We start from the raw sequence: 18,832 nt of genomic DNA, 5'->3' as shown, positions 1-18,832 counted from the left end.
ATAAAGTAAAAGAGACAGAAATATATTATGAATCTCAGAAATGAAAAAGGGGACATCACAACAATCCTACGGATTTTAACAAATATTTAAAAAGATAGGATTTGTGAACATCTTTGTGCCAATAAATTTGAAAATTTTGATGAAATAGAATCCTGGAAAAACACATTTAAAAAACTAACACAAGAAGTAATGGCTAATCTAAATAGTCCTGTATCTATGAATAAATTGAGTCTGCAATTAAAATATTTCCTAAATGGAAATACCCAGGCTGAGAAGTCTTTCCCAGTGAGTTCTTCCAAACATGTAAGAAAGAAATAAGCTTATCCTTACACAAGCTCTCCCAGATATAGAAAAAGAATAGACACTACCCAATTTGTTCAATATTACACCAGAAAAAAGTCATCCAGAGTTTGTGCAAAAGTTCCCCAATGATGTCCTCATAATAACATTCAATCTTATCAGTGACCAATTGCAAAATCCCGTGACTTCAAGCTTTGCTTACCACTGTTTTTTAAAATGACATGCAAGAGATGCTAAAGATGGTCAGATCAGAACGCATAGCTATTTCTACTGTGCATATTGCTTTCTTAAATAAAGATCTTCAATTATATAAAGTCTCATTCCCAAATAACTGGTTCATTCTTCTCAGAATAGAAGGACTATCCTCAAGCATAACTAGTTATATAGACCTTCCTCCCATGCCTGGAAAAGTTGATGGTAGGTAGGACATAGGTAAGTGCATTACACGCACTTAGATTCCTCTTCAGCAGGGAGCCCAGTGTTTTTCACATGGTAGATTCTCATCAAATTTTCATTAATTTGTTGGGAAAAAACCACACAGTGTGCAATTTTTGACTTAATTGTAACAAAATCCATCAAGATTTTTATGCTTACTTTTTACCATGTCTAGAAGGAGATGATAGACTCATCCCAGTGTGATGGCCCAATATTGTCCTTATATACAAGGGTCATGGTGAGAGAGGAGAGAAAACACCAATTATAAAAGTCCTACGAATTCCTAAGAGTCCTTACTACATCATGGAGAACTCCTTTTTGAATTCCTCTTCTCTGGGAAATGCCTGCTGGCTACCATTTTGTTCTGAGAGCTCTAGTTATCAAAAAAGATGGACTAGAGAAATCAGTGACTTAGCTGAGCAGGACTCTACTCCCTGCCCCCAGATTCAGAAGCTAAACTTTATTCGTAAGAGAATTTCTCATAACACTACCTTGGTTGCCACAGGTAGAAAAAGTTGGGTAGAGAAAAATTATTAAGCCCTTCTGTAGTAACACAAATCATAATGGGAGCAAGGTTTATATTTCCAACTGGCAAATAACTTTGCTATCACAGTACCACCAACTAAAATGATCATGGTGAGGAAGAAAACATCAAACAAATGAAGAGAAGGCAGAGATAAGTAGAAGCAAGGGAAGGCATGCTAAAGCCACAGCTTGTACCAATGTTGCCCAATTTTTCATTTTCATTGTAATATTCCATAATCAATGGTGGACAATAAACCATCTAAAAGATGTATTGTACACACTATTAAACACAAAGGCTCATTTTGATTCACACCTAAAGTTCAAGAAACATACATCACCATGAAATCCTTTAATAAAACTGACAGATAAATAAAAATAAATGGCTTGATGTTTGTTAAAGAAAAAATGAGGCTCTTCACCCTTACTTTTAACGAGAGAATCGGAAGTTTTGCTCTCCCCTGAAATTAAATACAGTGTTGTGTTGTAGCAAACTTTCTCTGTGGCAGCCCAAATGTAATTTGAGCTAATTCATGAAATGCACTTCGTAAAAGGATATTTATTGCCTGCGAGATAGTAAAAATATATCAGATTTATTGATATCCAGGGAAAATGACACTATGGTTGTTTAGAGCGAACCTATGAGCAAAATGAATATTCAGGGAGGTGAGAGCTGACTGCTGGTATGTGCCTTAAGAAAAACGACGACAAACAGAAAAAGAGCAGGAAAGAGGAATCTGCATACAGTATAGTCACTTTAGAGGGAGGTGTTTAAAACTGATTGCAATATAGATCTGAACGCGAGTGGTGCAGAAGCCTTTTCTATAAAAATGGGCATAAGAGAACAAGGATATGTCAGGAGATTTGCTTTATTTCAGTTGCTTATTAGAAAGAAGCAGAAAAACAATGTCTGAAGAATTTATGAATAATAAGCTCTTGAGCATGTTTTCCTAGCCTCGTGGAATAAAGAAATCACACTCAGCTCTCAGAGAAGATCAGGACAAAGGGACCACCTTGCACCTATGGGAAATTCGTCCTGACACAGGTCCTAGTGAATTATCAATCTGAAGGAAAGAATGTCAATTTTGGTATTAAGGGGTCAAACATGGGTATGTGTATGTGATAAAGGACAACCAAAGCTTTCTTCTCAAGACTGTGAGGCCTTTCTAAATCATGACAATTGAAGTTGGTCATCAGAAAGGATATAAATATAGCAAAAGATGATGGTGTAAACATATAGCTTCATAATTATAAAGAAATAAATTGAATATGTTATACAAAACAGCTTCCAAAAAAAGATTAAAACCACAGGATAAGCCTAGCATCACAAACTGAAATAGTTATTCTTTTCTCCCACATTAAGCAAAATAGACTAATCAAAGTAATTAATAGGTAAGCCTACAGGCCCCAAGGAAATAATATTCAATAATATTAGTATTTTATCAGAGTACATACATCCAATCCACAATTGACATTAAAATAAATGTATCACTTACTGTTTTAAATGGTTGTGATTCAATTCTTCATGGCTGTGATTTCATTAGTTGCACTAACATGTTTTTAAAATATCTGATCCCTTTTCCTTACTAGATCTGCCATCTTATCAATGCTTATCTACTTTCTGCACTGGAGTCAGAAACCTGAGATTTTATTTCCAGTTTGAACACGTCTTTTATGTCAGAACAAAACCTTTAGTCAATAGAGATTCATAGAATATCAGAGCCGGTCCAATCTTGGAGGTATCTGATTTCTATTGCTTCATTTAACCAGCGTGGGAGCTGAGGCAGTGAGAATGTAAGAGGCTAAGTGATGTCCCCGCTGTGGGAGACTCTCCCCTATGGGTGTCCTGAGGTCCTACACATCTTGTTGGGTATGCTGAGCATGCAAAACTCTGCCCACTCTACCAAGGCTGTTTCATAGGGCCATGTTTGCTGTGAAAAGCCTTGAGGGATGAAGTAGCACCCCCCTTCAGGACAAAGAGTGTAATTGCTCCCTGCTTGTTACAAAACTGGGTTCCCTGAGCTTAGAGTTTCATTCCTGTAATGTGACCCACTGCATGTGCAGGCATACATCTAGGCCCTCTGCATCAACCCGTGACACTTGGGGGTAACGGAGAACTGGTGCGAATATACTGATCCTCATGCTGTCTGCTGTGTTGTAACAGAGTCCTTTGTCTCTGACCCTTGCGTCTCATGTCTTCTGTGAGTATCCATGAAATAACAGCTTATAAGCAGGACAAAATCCAACCCCAGAACTGACACCTGGCAGCAGAAAAGAGAAGAATAGAACCATCATCTTTTGACTTCTATTTGTCTCTTTTTTACCCTTTGAAATAATGGTATATATTGAAATCATGACAAATGAGAGTTTTTAGTGTTTGAGGGTAATAAAAGAAATAAATAATTAAACACATTTGTTGCCTACGTAATTTTATAAAGAATTAAGGAGAAAATCCTCAGTTGGGAAAATGGTCTGTTGGGTAGGCATCACTATACACTAAACAGTAGCTTAGTTTCCACTCCCCCACCCATTCCACACACAAAGGAATATATTTAATGCATTCTTCACTCAAATTTTTTAATTTAAATTTACTCTTAAAAGTTCTATTTGGTTCATTTTCCAATCTGCTTTCTCTGTTTCTGTAACATTTATAGTGTCTATCCCTTCATCTGTGAACATTTTTAATATTATTATTTGTTTCCTTTTAGATTTCTCTGTTACTTGTGGTCCCAAGAGTATGGATTTTCCTAGTGGTAGCATTTGGTTTTTAGCTTTGGGTTTTAGTTTTAGTTTAGAGTTTTAGTTTCTTAGCCACGTTCCTGAATCTCTTCACCTGTGGGCTTGAAGTTCCAGTGTCTTCCAGGGGACTCTGTTTCCATCAGTGACTAAAGGTGGGTGTATACTTCCCTACACATTCGATTGAGTATTTGGTCCCAGTTAAAAGATAAAATAGCCCTTTCTACTTCCATAGAGTGGCTTCGATCCTGGTCTTCACTGGTATTAAAATCCAAACACCTAAGAAAAACATCCAGCTTGATACTCAAACACCATACCCAAACTATGGCTTTTTTTCTCTCACTCTGAATATCCTTTTCATTTCTGGCAACTCAAGATTTCCCTTTCACATTTTTGAGTCAGGCAGCTATTTTTTTAACAGGACTTATTTTATCCAGAGTCCTTGGGAGAGTCAAAGGGTGCTATCCCAAGTCAGCTTTATATGCCCTAGGGCACAAAAAGAGAGGTCTTTTCCTTTACACATGTGAATATCACTTGTAAAAACCAGTCCTTGCAACAAAGTCAGAATATATCCTAATAGCAAAATGGCAGTGGGAAACATTTCCGTATTCGGCCGTATTCCATAGGCAGCTGACTGCTAACATAATTTTAGAAGTTGAATTACATGAATAATAACATTATCAGCTAGAATCAATGGCTAATCCCCCAAAGATATAAAATCCCTACTCATTAAAAAGAAAAGGTATCCAGAGGATATCAAATAATAGTATAACCTTGGATGGACAACATGTTAAATGTCTGGTGATTTAGAATGTTGGTTTCTGTGTGAGAAAGAGGGGGATTTTTTGTTTTGCTTTGACTTTTGTTTGTAAAGTTTGTTTGCTTCTCGAATCAACACCTTTTTTTCCCAGATGCTTTTTCCATAGTCAGCCTTGGTTCACTGAGATTTTTTTCATTAAAACAAGTAACAGTTTTCGCCTTTGTTGTTTCTCTTAGACCAAGACTGAAATTGGACTGCAGATCAAAGACCATGGCAAAAAATTCCTGACACTGGAAACTGTCTTCCCAGGTATCTGTGTACCTCATCCTCTTCTACACATTCCATATAAAGAGATTGTCTCATTTTCCACCTGGCAACGCTTAAATCGTTTTATTTTTCTTCATTAAAACCACCACACCTCTTCATTTAACTCATGTTTTAGTATCTTGATTCAGCAGGATCATAAAACTTTTAGTTTTGTTGCCGCTGCTTCTTTTTGCCGCAGGGAGAAGTAAAAGAGAAACAAGTTAAAGAATATACAGTCAACCCTTCTTTAAAAATATATAACTAGATTTCTAAAGGAATGAAAAATATAGTACTAGTGGGAAAACATTGCAGTCAAATCTATATTTAACTTGAAATAATATAACTTTTGTGGGTGTGCTTGACATTCCCTCATACCTGTTACAACCCCTGTGAGTCCTCAGTAAATATTAATTATGGATAATTGACAATTCCTTTCTCCTAATGGAAGCTGCAGAACCCATTTTCAAGTTTCCATTTTGTGCCGATGCAGTAAAGTGCAGCCTTCAACAAAGATCTGTTCTCTCTGCCTTGGAATGTAAGCATAATTGTCCTATGAGAAATGAGTGTGCATTTTTCTGGGTTCTCAAAAAGAAATCAAGTTTCTACACAGAATCCAAACCTAAAGCAAACAAACAAGTCAACCTCATTTTTTGTCTTTTTTTTTTAAAGAAAAAGAAGTAAGCCTGATGCTGACCAACCACTCTGTGTTCCAAATATACTTTCCATTTTATGAGAAGTTCTTCTGATGTGAATGCCTTTCACTGACCATCCTGTAAATGGCTTAAATAGTTACAATCCCCTAATGAAGGAGAATTTAACAGTGGTGGCAAATGCCACCAGAGTGCTTTAGTCTGTTTCCTGCCAATTCTGATCAATCTGTTATGTTTGCTTTAAATCTAACTGCTTAGTGATCAGTGAATAACATGAACTCATTGCCTCAGCTCACTTAAGGAATTTGTTTTGCAATCGGCATGGATGCATATTTTAAACTTGACACAAACCCAAACCTGTGTGTGTGTGTATATATATATACAGACAAATAAACATATATATACACTATATTAATAATATATATACTACATATTATATATGATACTATATGTAAGTACCTTCATAATCTTTCCAAATTAAATTAGATTTGCCTTTAGAATAGAGAGAAAACAATAGAATGAATTTCCACTATCATTTTTTTTTTTTTTTTTTTTTTTGGTAAATGAAGAGTTTCCCAGAAGTACTTAACCATGATTTTTAAAAAAAAGATTTAATTTGTTGACAAGTTTTCAGAAATATACCCATTTTCTCAAGCAAGGTTCACCTTTGCTTGCTCTCTTCATTGTAAACTGCACACCTATCTACAACTTCTCTAGGTATCAACTATGTAATGTCAGACATGCGGGTTGCTTTTATGTGGATTGATCATTTCAAATGGAATTTGTGTTTATAATCCAAAACTTTTGGTAAGAATTTAGGTCATTCTATCTAGCCTGCTCAACTGTATTTATTCAAATGTGTCCAAGTCACACACCTTTAACAAGTAACATGAAGGAATATCCCAGCTCACCAAGTCAGGTGGGAATAAGTGAGTAAGAAAGAGCATCACTCCTTTGTCTGGTCTTGGATGGGAATTAGGAAGAGTTTGCTCATCTGCCATCTATGAAAACTCACCATTCAGCTAGGCTTTCACTGTAGCTGTTCATCACTCCATTTCAAAAGAGAATGGCCATCTGACAAACTTTCCTCCCCAAAATAATATGACATAATAACATCTGCAAAGAGCTTACTATGTGCCAGGCACTGTTCCAAACACTTTACATATTTCATCTCCTTTAATCCTCATCACAATCTTGGGAAGCAGGTACCAACATTTTTCTAAGATTTAGAGATGAGGAAACTGAGTCACAATGATGTTAAAGCAACTTGTTGAAGATTACACAGCTTGCGAGTGGCAAAGCCAGTTTAGAAGAACATTCCATTTGTACTTTTAAGTTGTACTAAATATGATATTGTAGAAAGGTGTTATTAACTGCATTTCATGTATCACATGCCCAAACTCAGGGCCAAGTGCCAGTATATTAAGACAGTCTAGAGTGAGAACAGTGCTGAGCTAGGAATCAGCTGACCTTGATTTCAGCATCACTTCCAGCCTCGCCTCTAACCAGCATTTAACCTTGAACAAGTCACTTAACTCCCGAGCCCAAATTCTCAATCTGCAAAATGAGAGATTAGATGTTCTCTAAGACTCTTTTTCAACCTCAATATTTATGTCTCTATGATTAATGGCTGAATGAAATGTCACATTGATCTAATAACTTGTGCATTTGTTGGCCATGTTAATGTTAAAAATATTAAAGTGAATGTGTCTGCTCTCTAAGTAGAGATTCGGCCACAATTTCTTCAGTTCAACAGTACTCAAAAAAAGATCCTGTGCTCGTTTTGGCAGCACATATACTAAAAATAAATAAATAAATAAGATCCTGGTTTCTAAAGCTGTAAATCTTTGATATATATATTTTTTTTACCAGCACCAGCAGAGATGCATTCATTCACTCATTCACTGATTAAATTAGTAACTATTGAATTAGAATTGTGTGCCAGACACTGTTCTAAGCACTGAACAACAAAGGATGAATAAGACAAATGTGATTTCTACCCTCAGGAAGTTTATACATACATACACACATATGCAGATAGGTGTAAAAGCACATACATAAATACATATTTGTGTGTGTGTAGATATAAACACTGGCATATACCACTGATAAGTTCCAGAAGGAAGGTGAGGAAGATTTCTATGACACAGCCTAAGGAGGAAGACCGTATCTGTAGAAGTGATCCCTTCCGCTGAATAAAATAACGATGCTGTATTGTGCACTAACAAACATGTTAAGAGAGTACATTTTGTGTTACGTGTTCTTACAACAACAAACAACAAAGACAAGCAAAAGCAAACATAAAAGAGGCACAGGGAAACTTTTAGAGGTGATGGACATCTCTTTGACCTTGACTGTGGTGATGGCCTCGTGGGTAAATGCATCTGTCCAAATGCATCAGATGGTACACATCAAATACGTGTAATTTTTGTATCTATCACTTATATCTCAAGGCTGTTTAATATTTTTTAATTAAAAACTAAAAAAATGGAATACAATTGTGAATGTCTGTTCAACAATTCTGTCAAAATAATGACTTCTATAATCAGGTTGATTTCCTCAAGTATTTTTCTAATTGTGGTTAAACGTCAGTTTTGTGAAATTTGGTGGAGTGAGAGGCCCACCTCCATTTTGGTGGGTCAGCTTCTGTAATCCCTTTACTTTGCTTAGTCAAGTGTAGCTGCTAATAGCACCTCTCTCTTGAGACTGTTTTGAGAGTTAATAAACAAACTAGTATGTGTAATGCAATCTCATCGGCCCTAGAAGATAATAAGCTATCAATAATTATTAGCTACTTTTATTCATATCTGTAGCTTCTAAATTTATAAAGATGATTGTTCTTCTCATTATGACATTTTTAAAAATACAGGGCTTCCCTGGTGGCGCAGTGGTTGAGAGTCTGCCTGCCGATGCAGGGGATACGGGTTCGTGCCCCGGTCTGGGAATATCCCACATGCCGTGGAGTGGCCAGGACCGTGAGCCATGGCTGCTGAGCCTGCGCGTCCGGAGCCTGTGCTCCACTACGGGAGAGGCTACAACAGTGAGAGGCCCGCGTACCACAAAAAAAAAAAAAAAAAAAAAAGTACAAGCCACCTTATTTAAAGAGTTTCTAGGATGATACTAAATTGCTATTTACCTGAGTCAGTAAATGTCCTTATCTAGTTCATTATACACTGTGGCAATTTCTCAAACTTGAGCATGTATCAGAATCACCTAGAAGGCTTGTTAAAATACAGATATTTGGGTCCCACTCCCAGATTTCTCATTCAGTAAGTGGTGCAGGGTCAAGAAGGTGCATTTCTGACAATTTCCCAGGTGATGTTCATGCTGCTGGTCCGGGGACCACACTGTATTACAGTACTTTCTGCCATGCACAGGTGAAGATCGTCATGTACTGTGAAATATTTGATTCTCAGAGTCAGTCTGCCAGGGAGGTATTAGTATAGCCATTTACGATGGTAAAAGTGAAACCCAGATAAGGAGATTGATCAAGGTTCCAGAGTGCTCCAGCAGCAGAGCTGGCTTTGAACCCCAGTTCACCTGTCCAGAGCCCATTATGCCATGTGCTATGTATTGAGCTGCATTCTAACCTGAAATTCAATGATATTGGGCCCCAGAGAAATTCCTACAGGACTGGGGTATTTATATCAGTTTGCAAATCAAACAACAACAACAAAAAATACCCTAAAACTCAGAAGGCTCTCTGTCATGATTAGATGTGCTGCCTAAAACCAAAAATTAATATAAAGACCCAGGAACCATATTTTAAAGTATTAATTTAGCATTCAGTTCTGCCTTCTTATAGTGTAAAATTTTATTTGAGTATTGAAAAATATTTCTCCAATAGAGAAGCAGATAAAGAATCATTTTGAGGTTAAATACACTCTATCCCTTTTTTATAAAATATAATTTTAATTGAAATGCAACAATAGCTAGAAAGATTTGATCCCAGTGCAAGATGTTTGCTTGAGTTTTGATGACAACTGAGTAGAAGTAAAGACCTTCTGATATGTCCTTCAGCATTATTAAGATAGAACAGAATATACTTCCAACAGAATCCCTGAAATAGACAATCTTTCTTTTCATTTTAGTAGAAATGCATTTGTCACATCTCGCCTTGGTACTCAAATATACTTAAAATGGAATATTTTGACACTAACATTGGGGAAAAAAAGGGAGAAGACAAGACAAGCTCCCTTTCATGGGGTCGTAGCCCAGCAACCTAGCTGAGCACACTATTGGCAACTCACAAAGTGGGAGCAGGCATGCCTTTAAGAAGCCTTTTCCCAGAGGCGGATCCTTATTTGCACGTATCATTTACTGCTTTGCCATGTGGGTTCAGATGAAAATGGAACTCTGTGGGGGGGGTGGGCATAATTAGTTGAATCAGCTCAAGTACTTTGACAAAAAAAATGCAAGTGAAAACTACCCAGGTTTTTAGGGCTCCAGTTCTTGCATTAATTCCACTTAAGCGAAAGACATTCTGGCATCCCCAAAATGTACAGCCCGATTCAAGAAAATGAACACTTCAGAACAAGAGACAAACTGTGTATTTAACATCTTTTTCAAAATGTCCTTGTTTTTCTCAGAGAATATTGTTTCCTCATTTGCACATGTTCTCCCACTAGATTAGTGATTACCCTGTTCTAAAAGCCACAGCAGTTTCATAAAACTCACTAACATAAAATGCAAAAAAAACCCAAACAAACAAAAAAAATTTTTTTTTCTTTTGCACAAATCCATTCCAAAAGTTTAATTTCTATTACGGTAAGCTAAGGTAATCAGTCAGCCTGGGTTTTTTGGTTTTTTTAAAAAAAGTTTATTAATTTATTTTTGACTGCATTGGGTCTTCGTTGCTGCACAAGCTTTCTCTAGTTGTGGCGAGAACTACTCTTCGTTTCGGTGCACGGGCTTCTCATTGTGGTGGCTTCTTCTCTTGTTGCAGAGCACGGGATCTAGGCATGCAGGCTTCAGTAGCTGCGGCATGCAGGGTCAGTAGTTGTGGTTCGTGGGCTGTAAAGCACAGGCTCAGTAGTTGTGGCTCACGGGCTTAGTTGCTCCATGGCATGTGGGATCTTGCCAGACCAGGGCTCAAACCTGTGTCCCCTGCATTGGCAGGCAGATTATTAACCACTGTGTCACCAGGGAAGTCCCAGCCTGGGTTTTTTTCCTTTATTTTGAATTGTATTTGTCCACTGCAGACTACTATTTAACTTGCACCAAAACTTTAGTTTTTCATCAAGTGGAAGGTATCTTATATGGTTAGATATATAAACACTGCTTAGAGAACCAAAAAGGAGATCCCTCTGAGGGGAGGAAGTGAAGCAAAATAAAAGCAAATATAGGGAATGTTTTAAACCTTCTCACTTTAATTTTAGGCACAGTCAAGAGCCACCAAGGATACAAAAGTGCCAGAGGGTGGTGTGAGCTTAGAAGAGATGCTCAGTTGAGGAAATAAGCATAGGGAGCTCTGAATGTGAGCTGGAGGCACTGTGAGCTCTCGGTGATGCAGTATTTCTGGAGAAAAGAATGAAGGACTTGCAAGCATGCATGCAGTCATCCCATAGTTGTGATCAGCCCATAGCTGTGATTGTAACGGAGCTACAGTAACACATGAAGTATGATCCCAGGCCTTGATGAGTTCGAATGTAGTGACAGGGAGCAACCCAACCATGTAGAAACTAACATAGAGGTGCCACTATCATCATATTTAAAAAGTAATGACCTGGGCTTCCCTGGTGGCGCAGTGGTTGAGAATCTGCCTGCTAATGCAGGGGACACGGGTTCAAGCCCTGGTCTGGGAAGATCCCACATGCCGCTGAGCAACTAGGCCCGTGAGCCGCAACTACTGAGCCTGCGCGTCTGGAGCCTGTGCTCCGCAACAAGAGAGGCTGCGATAGTGAGAGGCCCACGCACCGCGATGAAGAGTAGCCCCCGCTCGCGGCAACTAGAGAAAGCCTTCGCGCAGAAATGAAGACCCAACACAGCCAAAAATAAATTAATTAACTAATTAACTTTTTTAAAAAAGTAATGACCTATTATGTGCCAACTGTTTTATACACAGCAGGTCAGTTCCACAAGTCACTCCCACTTAGAGAAGTAAAAACAGATTCTGAACGTGTCCAAGTAACGCAGCGAATAGGTAATGGAGCTACTTCTTCTCGCTTCATCTCCTACAGAAGACATCTAAGACAGAGGCCTTGCTAGCTGAAACTTACCACAGTGATAGGACGGAGCAATGAGATAGGCAAGAGAGGTAACAGGCATGGGAACAACATTTATTCAGGGCTTATTATGCTATGTGTTTTATATAAATCACCCTTCCTGTGAGGATGAGGTAGAAACGCAGGTCAGGAAAGACTCCACAGGGAAAGTCACATTTATGTTGAGTCTTAAAATGAGGAGGATCTGCCTCATTCTTGTCTGTCTTCGGCCCGAGGAAACACAAGGGGGCACATGGACGTGAGTAACCTGGATCGGTAAGAATGGAGGCTGTAGGAGCAAGAGGGCGAGGGGAGGGCTGGAGAGACTGCCTGAGGACGGGCGGGGCAGAGCTTTCAGTACCTCACTGAACGTATTGGACTTTGTACAGTACTGAAAATGAAGGTGAGGGGAGAGTGAAAAGAGTTACAATTTACACTGCATTCACGCACCCTACAGACTCTCACACACGACTCTCAGACTAGAGTCTACATTCGGACCTCAATGAATACTTGTCAAACTGCACTGAGGACTGTACTACTGGATCATCCATAACTTTATTATTGTGTTAACTTTTTGTGGCATTAATAATAACAAATCAGTATTATTTATTTAGCACCTCTCTCTCAAGTGTCAGGCACTTTGAATACATCATGCATTATTTCCATTCCACACAACAGTCCAGTAAGATTCCTATGATTGCCTACAATTTATGCATGAAGAAACTGAATTTATGGCGGTTATGTGACCTCCTAAGGGCAAACAGCTCATAAGCAGCAGTGCCTAGATTTGAATGCTAGTTTCTGATTCTAATACCTATGCTCTATCCACTCTGCAATATCGTTTTTCCAGGTGCACTGACGGATTTGGGTAAACCAACTCCACATATTTGCCTCCCCTCTGATTCCAATCCACACTTCCTCCCCTAACTGTGATGTGAACAAGCCAAGTGCAAAATGGCAGCTTGGGTTGGAAATGAAATATGGAATGGAGAACACAGTGAGGGTAATTGACCCCTCTGGGAATCAGAACTATAACTTTGTTCTCCAAATACTGAAAAAGGCAAGTGAAAACAGAGGCAGTGAGACAGAACATGAACTCAGAGTGAATGGAGGAGAGTGAGGAAGAGGAGACGGGTGACGGTGTCAACAGGAGATACTGGTGACCAAGCGTCAGGAGACCCAACCTGTCACAACAACATACAAGTGATCCTCTGGTTTTGCAAAAGAGAGTGTGCATCTGAGTGACAATTTTACTACCAAAGAGGAATCGGGGATTTGGGAATAGAAAGAATCTGACCTAAATTTAAGAGGAAACAAAGCCACATAGGAAGCCCAGAAAAGTTCCCAGAGAAACTGTGGGGAGGCCATAGGCTCCTAAGTTACTTCTCATTCCAAACCATGCACAGTCTAAACGATGCCTTTGCTTGAACCCATGCACTATGGCTTCTTCAAGGGTAAGTAGGAGGGGCACTCTTTCAGCTACTATCAGGTGATGCTTTCAGTCTCACAGTGGACAAAAAGAGAGGTTCGGGGTAAATCATTGGCATATTTGGGAAAGTGAGAGGATATGAGAAAGTACTAAAAACATTCAGGCAAGAAGAAGCTTATTATCTGGAGGACTATCTATTCCTTTAAATTATTTCCTCCTGCTCAATAACAAAAAAACAAACAACCCAATCCAAAAATGGGCAGAAGACCTAAATAGACATTTCTCCACAGAAGATATACAGACTGCCAACAAACACATGAAAGGATGCTCAACATCTTTACTCATTAGAGAAATGCAAATCAAAACTACAATGAGATATCATCTCACACCAGTCAGAATGGCCATCATCAAAAAATCTAGAAACAATAAATGCTGGAGAGGGTGTGGAAAAAAGGGAACACTCTTGCACTGCTGGTGGGAATGTGAATTGGTACAGCCACTATGGAGAACGGTATGGAGGTTCCTTAAAAAACTACAAATAGGGCCTCCCTGGTGGCGCAGTGGTTGAGAGTCCGCCTGCCGATGCAGGGGATACGGGTTCGTGCCCCGATCTGGGAGGATCCCATATGCCGCGGAGCAGCTGGGCCCGTGAGCCATGGCCGCTGGGCCTGCGCATCCGGAGCCTGTGCTCCGCAACGGGAGAGGCCACAACAGTGAGAGGCCTGCATACCGCAAAAAGAAAAAAAAAAAAAAAAAAAAAAAAAAAAAAAAAAAAAACTACAAATAGAACTACCATATGACCCAGCAATCCCACTACTGGGCATATACCCTGAGAAAACCATAATTCAAAAAGAGACATGTACCAAAATGTTTATAGCAGCCCTATTTACAATAGCCCGGAGATGGAAACAACCTAAGTGTCCATCATCGGATGAATGGGTAAAGAAGATGTGGCACATATATACAATGGAATATTACTCAGCCATAAAAAGAAATGAAATTGAGCTATTTGTAATGAGGTGGATGGACCTAGAGTCTGTCATACAGAGTGAAGTAAGTCAGAAAGAGAAAGACAAATACTGTATGCTGACACATATATATGGAATTTAAGAAAAAAAATGTCATGAAGAACATAGGGGTAAGACAGGAATAAAGACACAGACCTACTAGAGAATGGACTTGAGGATATGGGGAGGGGGAAGGGTAAGCTGTGACAAAGTGAAAGAGCGGCATGGACATATATACACTACCAAAGGTAAGGTAGATAGCTAGTGGGAAGCAGCCGCATAGCACAGGGAGATCAGCTCGGTGCTTTGTGACCGCCTGGAGGGGTGGGATAGCGAGGGTGGGAGGGAGACGCAAAAGGGAGGGGATATGGGAACATATGTATATGTATAACTGATTAAAATTGTTATAAAGCAAAAAAAAAGTGTAATAAAAAAATTAAAAATAAAAATAAAATAAAATAAAATAAATTAACTCTAAAAAAAAATTTATTTCCTCCTCAGGATGAACAGACAGATGAGCAGGAGAATAAAGCAGAAATAAAGAAGCAAAGAAGACTCTCTAAAAGTGGCTAAAGCAGAAAACTTAGGAAATTGTCAAGCCTCGGTCATGACTTCAACATTAAAGAAAAAGAACACTAACTTTCTTTGTTTTTTAAACAAGGTGTTTCACTAAAAATGTAAAAAAACAAAAACAACCCCCCCACTAAACAAACACATCCTATGAAATGTGAATTATTTTGATATCACTTTACTACTTGAAAAGATATTATTTGTTTGAGATTTTACTTAGATAGAGGTACATTATTTTATTCTTTTTAAAAAATATCATATAATACATTCCATTCTCAAGGAAAGGCTTTACTGCTTTTCAGAAATATTGTCAATATAGAAACTTATGTTAGAGCTTGCAGGAAGATTAAAAGTCATCTAGGTCCACTTTTGAATTTTTACTGATGAAAAAACTAGCCCAGAGAGACAGTGATTTATATCTTGTCATGCTGGCTGTAGTGGCAGGAAGATGTCAGGACCCCTGTGTACTGAATCCACACCCACAGCTGTACCCACTACACCATTTGCTAACAATTTTGAACTTTAGAGAAACTGAACTCATGAAAGAATGCCTGATAAAGGGTACACCTACTACCAACCACTATTTTTATTTTGGCGGTACGCGGGCCTCTCACTGTTGTGGCCTCTCCCGTTGCAGAGCACAGGCTCTGGACGCGCAGGCTCAGCAGCCATGGCTCACGGGCCCAGCTACTCCGCGGCATGTGGGATCTTCCCGGACCGGGGCACGAACCCGTGTCCCCTGCATTGGCAGGCGGACTCTCAACCACTGTGCCACCAGGGAAGCCCCCAACCACTTTTTAAAATAGAAAGCCAAGGACCTGACCTCCAAATATTCATGTGTCATCTACAAAATAAAGCAGATTATCTGTAGGAATCAATGAGTGAAGATTATATTTATAGAAATCCTATTTAGGAAATATAAACATTAAAAGATTGCTGATCTTCTAATCTTTCTGCCCAGGAAATATCTTTTCACAAATCTATCCATAACCCTTTAGTACAATCAGGTGGCCATAAGCTCACTACTCCAATGACCTAAGAGTTTATAGCTTTGATTTTGAACATAAAACAAATGAATCCAATTAGAAGTCTTGTTCAATTTTTTAAGTCCTAAAAAGTCAAAGGTTGATTTTTTTCCCTCTCTGTATCCTGATTAGAATTCAAAAGGGAAGAAATTTAAGAATTCAAAATTTCCTTACATAAAAATTGAATTTCCAAGTCAAAAGAAAAGGCATTAAAAACGTTTCAACAGACTTACCCAAAGCAATGAAGAAAACTGGGACTTTTACTAAGTCAGGCATCTTTAAACGTTAAACCATGAGGCCAGTCCACCTCTCTGTCTCTGTATCTGTTGGGCTCCCCCGACGACTACCTGCAGGAGAAAACAACTCTTGAGTGTTTGAGCTTTAGTGGGCCTGACCAGGGAATCCCAAGTTCTACATTTAACAGTGGGTGTGGAGAACAGAAGAAAGGGTGCCTAGCTAGGGTCACCAACTCTGGGGTACCCACCTCAGAGATTTGATAGCATCAGTTTCTTTCTTTCCTTTTTTTTTTTTTTTTTTTTTTAGCCAGGAGAAAAACAGAAGTTTAATAACATGTATACCTTCTGAATACAGGGAGGACACCAAGGGAAACTGAGTCACTCCCTGAAATGACCAAAACCATCACCTTAAATACCATCTTCAGCTAAAAACAGAAGAAAGATTTTGGGGAAGCAGGGTAGCCAGTTATGGCAGGTTATTGTGCAAAGCACAGTAAACAAAGGTATGATCGTTTGCAGATTTAAGTCAGAACTTCTCCATTGGTAAGAGTTATTTGATTTCATTATCCTTCTATTTCTGGTGCAAAAGCATCAGTTTCTTTAGCTTCCATTTCCTTCAGCCAGGAAGAGGAGCAGGCTAGCAGTGGCCTTGGAAATAAGAACTCAAATGAGAAAACAAGAAACAGAAAGAAAGAAGATCTGATCCAAGCTTGATGTTTTATAACCTCTAGTCCATATATCTCCTCAGAAAAATGTGTCCCGTTTTTTCAGAGTCTCTTGTAAGAGAAACTCCAGACACAGATGTGTAACCATACCGTTACCGATATCCTAAACCATGAGAATCCACTCTGCAGTTTAATGGTTTGCTAAACTATCAGTTGCTGGTGATGCTTTATGAAGAATTTTCCCCCCCCGCAATTCCATAATTAGCCCATAGAGTGATCTGAATGTCAGCAATCAGAGTTCATGACCTGATGTCTGTTCCTTCTCCTGAGTCACTAGAAGTTCAGGTAATACAACACCTGATAAGCAGTAAACATTCTCAGGAAACATCTAAGTATCAGCTAACCAGTCAACATGTAAGTAATCTGTTTGTTTTGAATTAAAGAAAAACTTCCCTTGAGTCATTCCTCATAAACAGAATAGCAGACATTAAAGGAAACTATGAATAATTTGCTTTGACTTGGAAAGGACATTGAGAAAAGGCCAAAGAGATATTTTTTCTTTCACTGATGTTCCAAGCTGATATGAAACAGGCCAACGGCTTTCATGCATACATGTTAACAGACTGGCACTCTACTCGCTCAAATCAAAATAATCCAACTGGTCTACCAACCTCCTAATAGACTCATAAACCTTGGATATCATATAGCTCAATCTGACATTCAAAGAAAAAAATCTATTCTACAGGATCAGTGGCTCTTAAGCTTTCGTGTGACTATTATGAATAAACAGAAGCTTATTTCATCCCAAATTAACTTGTTCTATTGTTGGGTAAATCAAATTGTCAGAAAGTTCAGAAAATTCCTTTATATATTACATCAAAATATAATTCCTTCTAGTACCCAAGCCTTGACCCCAGGTAAGCTCTCTGAGGACTGTTCTCCAAAATATGTGTACATCTTTTACATGATAGGTTTTCAAATATTTGAAGACAAGTCTCACTCTCTAAAGAAATCTCTTCTCAAAAAAATGTGTCATTTTAGACCACTTTTGATGATATTATCCAGAACTTTCAATATCACATTACTCTTTCTTTGTCCAGCAATAATTTATAAAATATTGCTCCAAAAAATGTAATGTAGTTCTCTAATAGTGTGTGTTTAATCCTTTAATCCATGTAAATGCATTTAAAAGAATGTCTGATACTTCATGAGCACTCAATAAATGTTTGCTCTTTATTTGTTCCACCAATTCGGAAACAGGCACAACTTTAGGAATTGGGAGTAGAGTAGTAAACAAAATAGACAAAATCCTTGGCCCTTGCAACTTATTCATGTTTATTATTTGACATATTGGAACACTGGTTCACATAAACTCAGTGTTGTTTCAAATGCAGCTTAAATGTACAGGGTCAGAAATCAGAAGACCAGTATCTAGTTGGATACTTTTTAGACAGGTGATCATTCATCAACTTGAGAACACTTTCATTTCCTACTTCTTAGAGTTGCTAGAAGATAAACAAGGTTAAACCTCTTCTGGTTGTAAATATCTAGAATAATTTGTAAGGTCCTTTACTATCTGGCTCTGATCTTTTTTTCCCCAGATTTAAATTTCAGCCTTCTCCTTTTGTTTCCTAATCTCTGCCTAATTTTCCAACATCCATTCTACTTGCATGCCTCTGCACCTCTGCTAGTCCTCCCTGAACACACTTCCCCAATTTCTCCTCCTGGACAGCTCTACATCTTTTCCAATTCAGCTCAAAATACACATTAGCAGGGCTTCCCTGGTGGCACAGTGGTTGAGAGTCCGCCAGCTGATGCAGGGGACACGGGTTCGTGCCCCGGTCCGGGAGGATCCCACATGCTGTGGAGTGGCTGGGCCCGTGAGCCATGGCCACTGAGCCTGTGCTCCACAATGGGAGAGGCCACAACAGTGAGAGGCCCGCATACCGCAAAAAAAAAAAAAAAAAAGTATTTAATATAATCCAAAG

Source organism: Mesoplodon densirostris, chromosome 10 (assembly GCF_025265405.1).
Source record: "Mesoplodon densirostris isolate mMesDen1 chromosome 10, mMesDen1 primary haplotype, whole genome shotgun sequence".
Taxonomy (NCBI): Eukaryota; Metazoa; Chordata; class Mammalia; order Artiodactyla; family Ziphiidae; genus Mesoplodon; species Mesoplodon densirostris.
The sequence above is the reverse complement of the archived record's forward strand: the minus strand, read 5'-3'. Positions refer to the sequence as shown.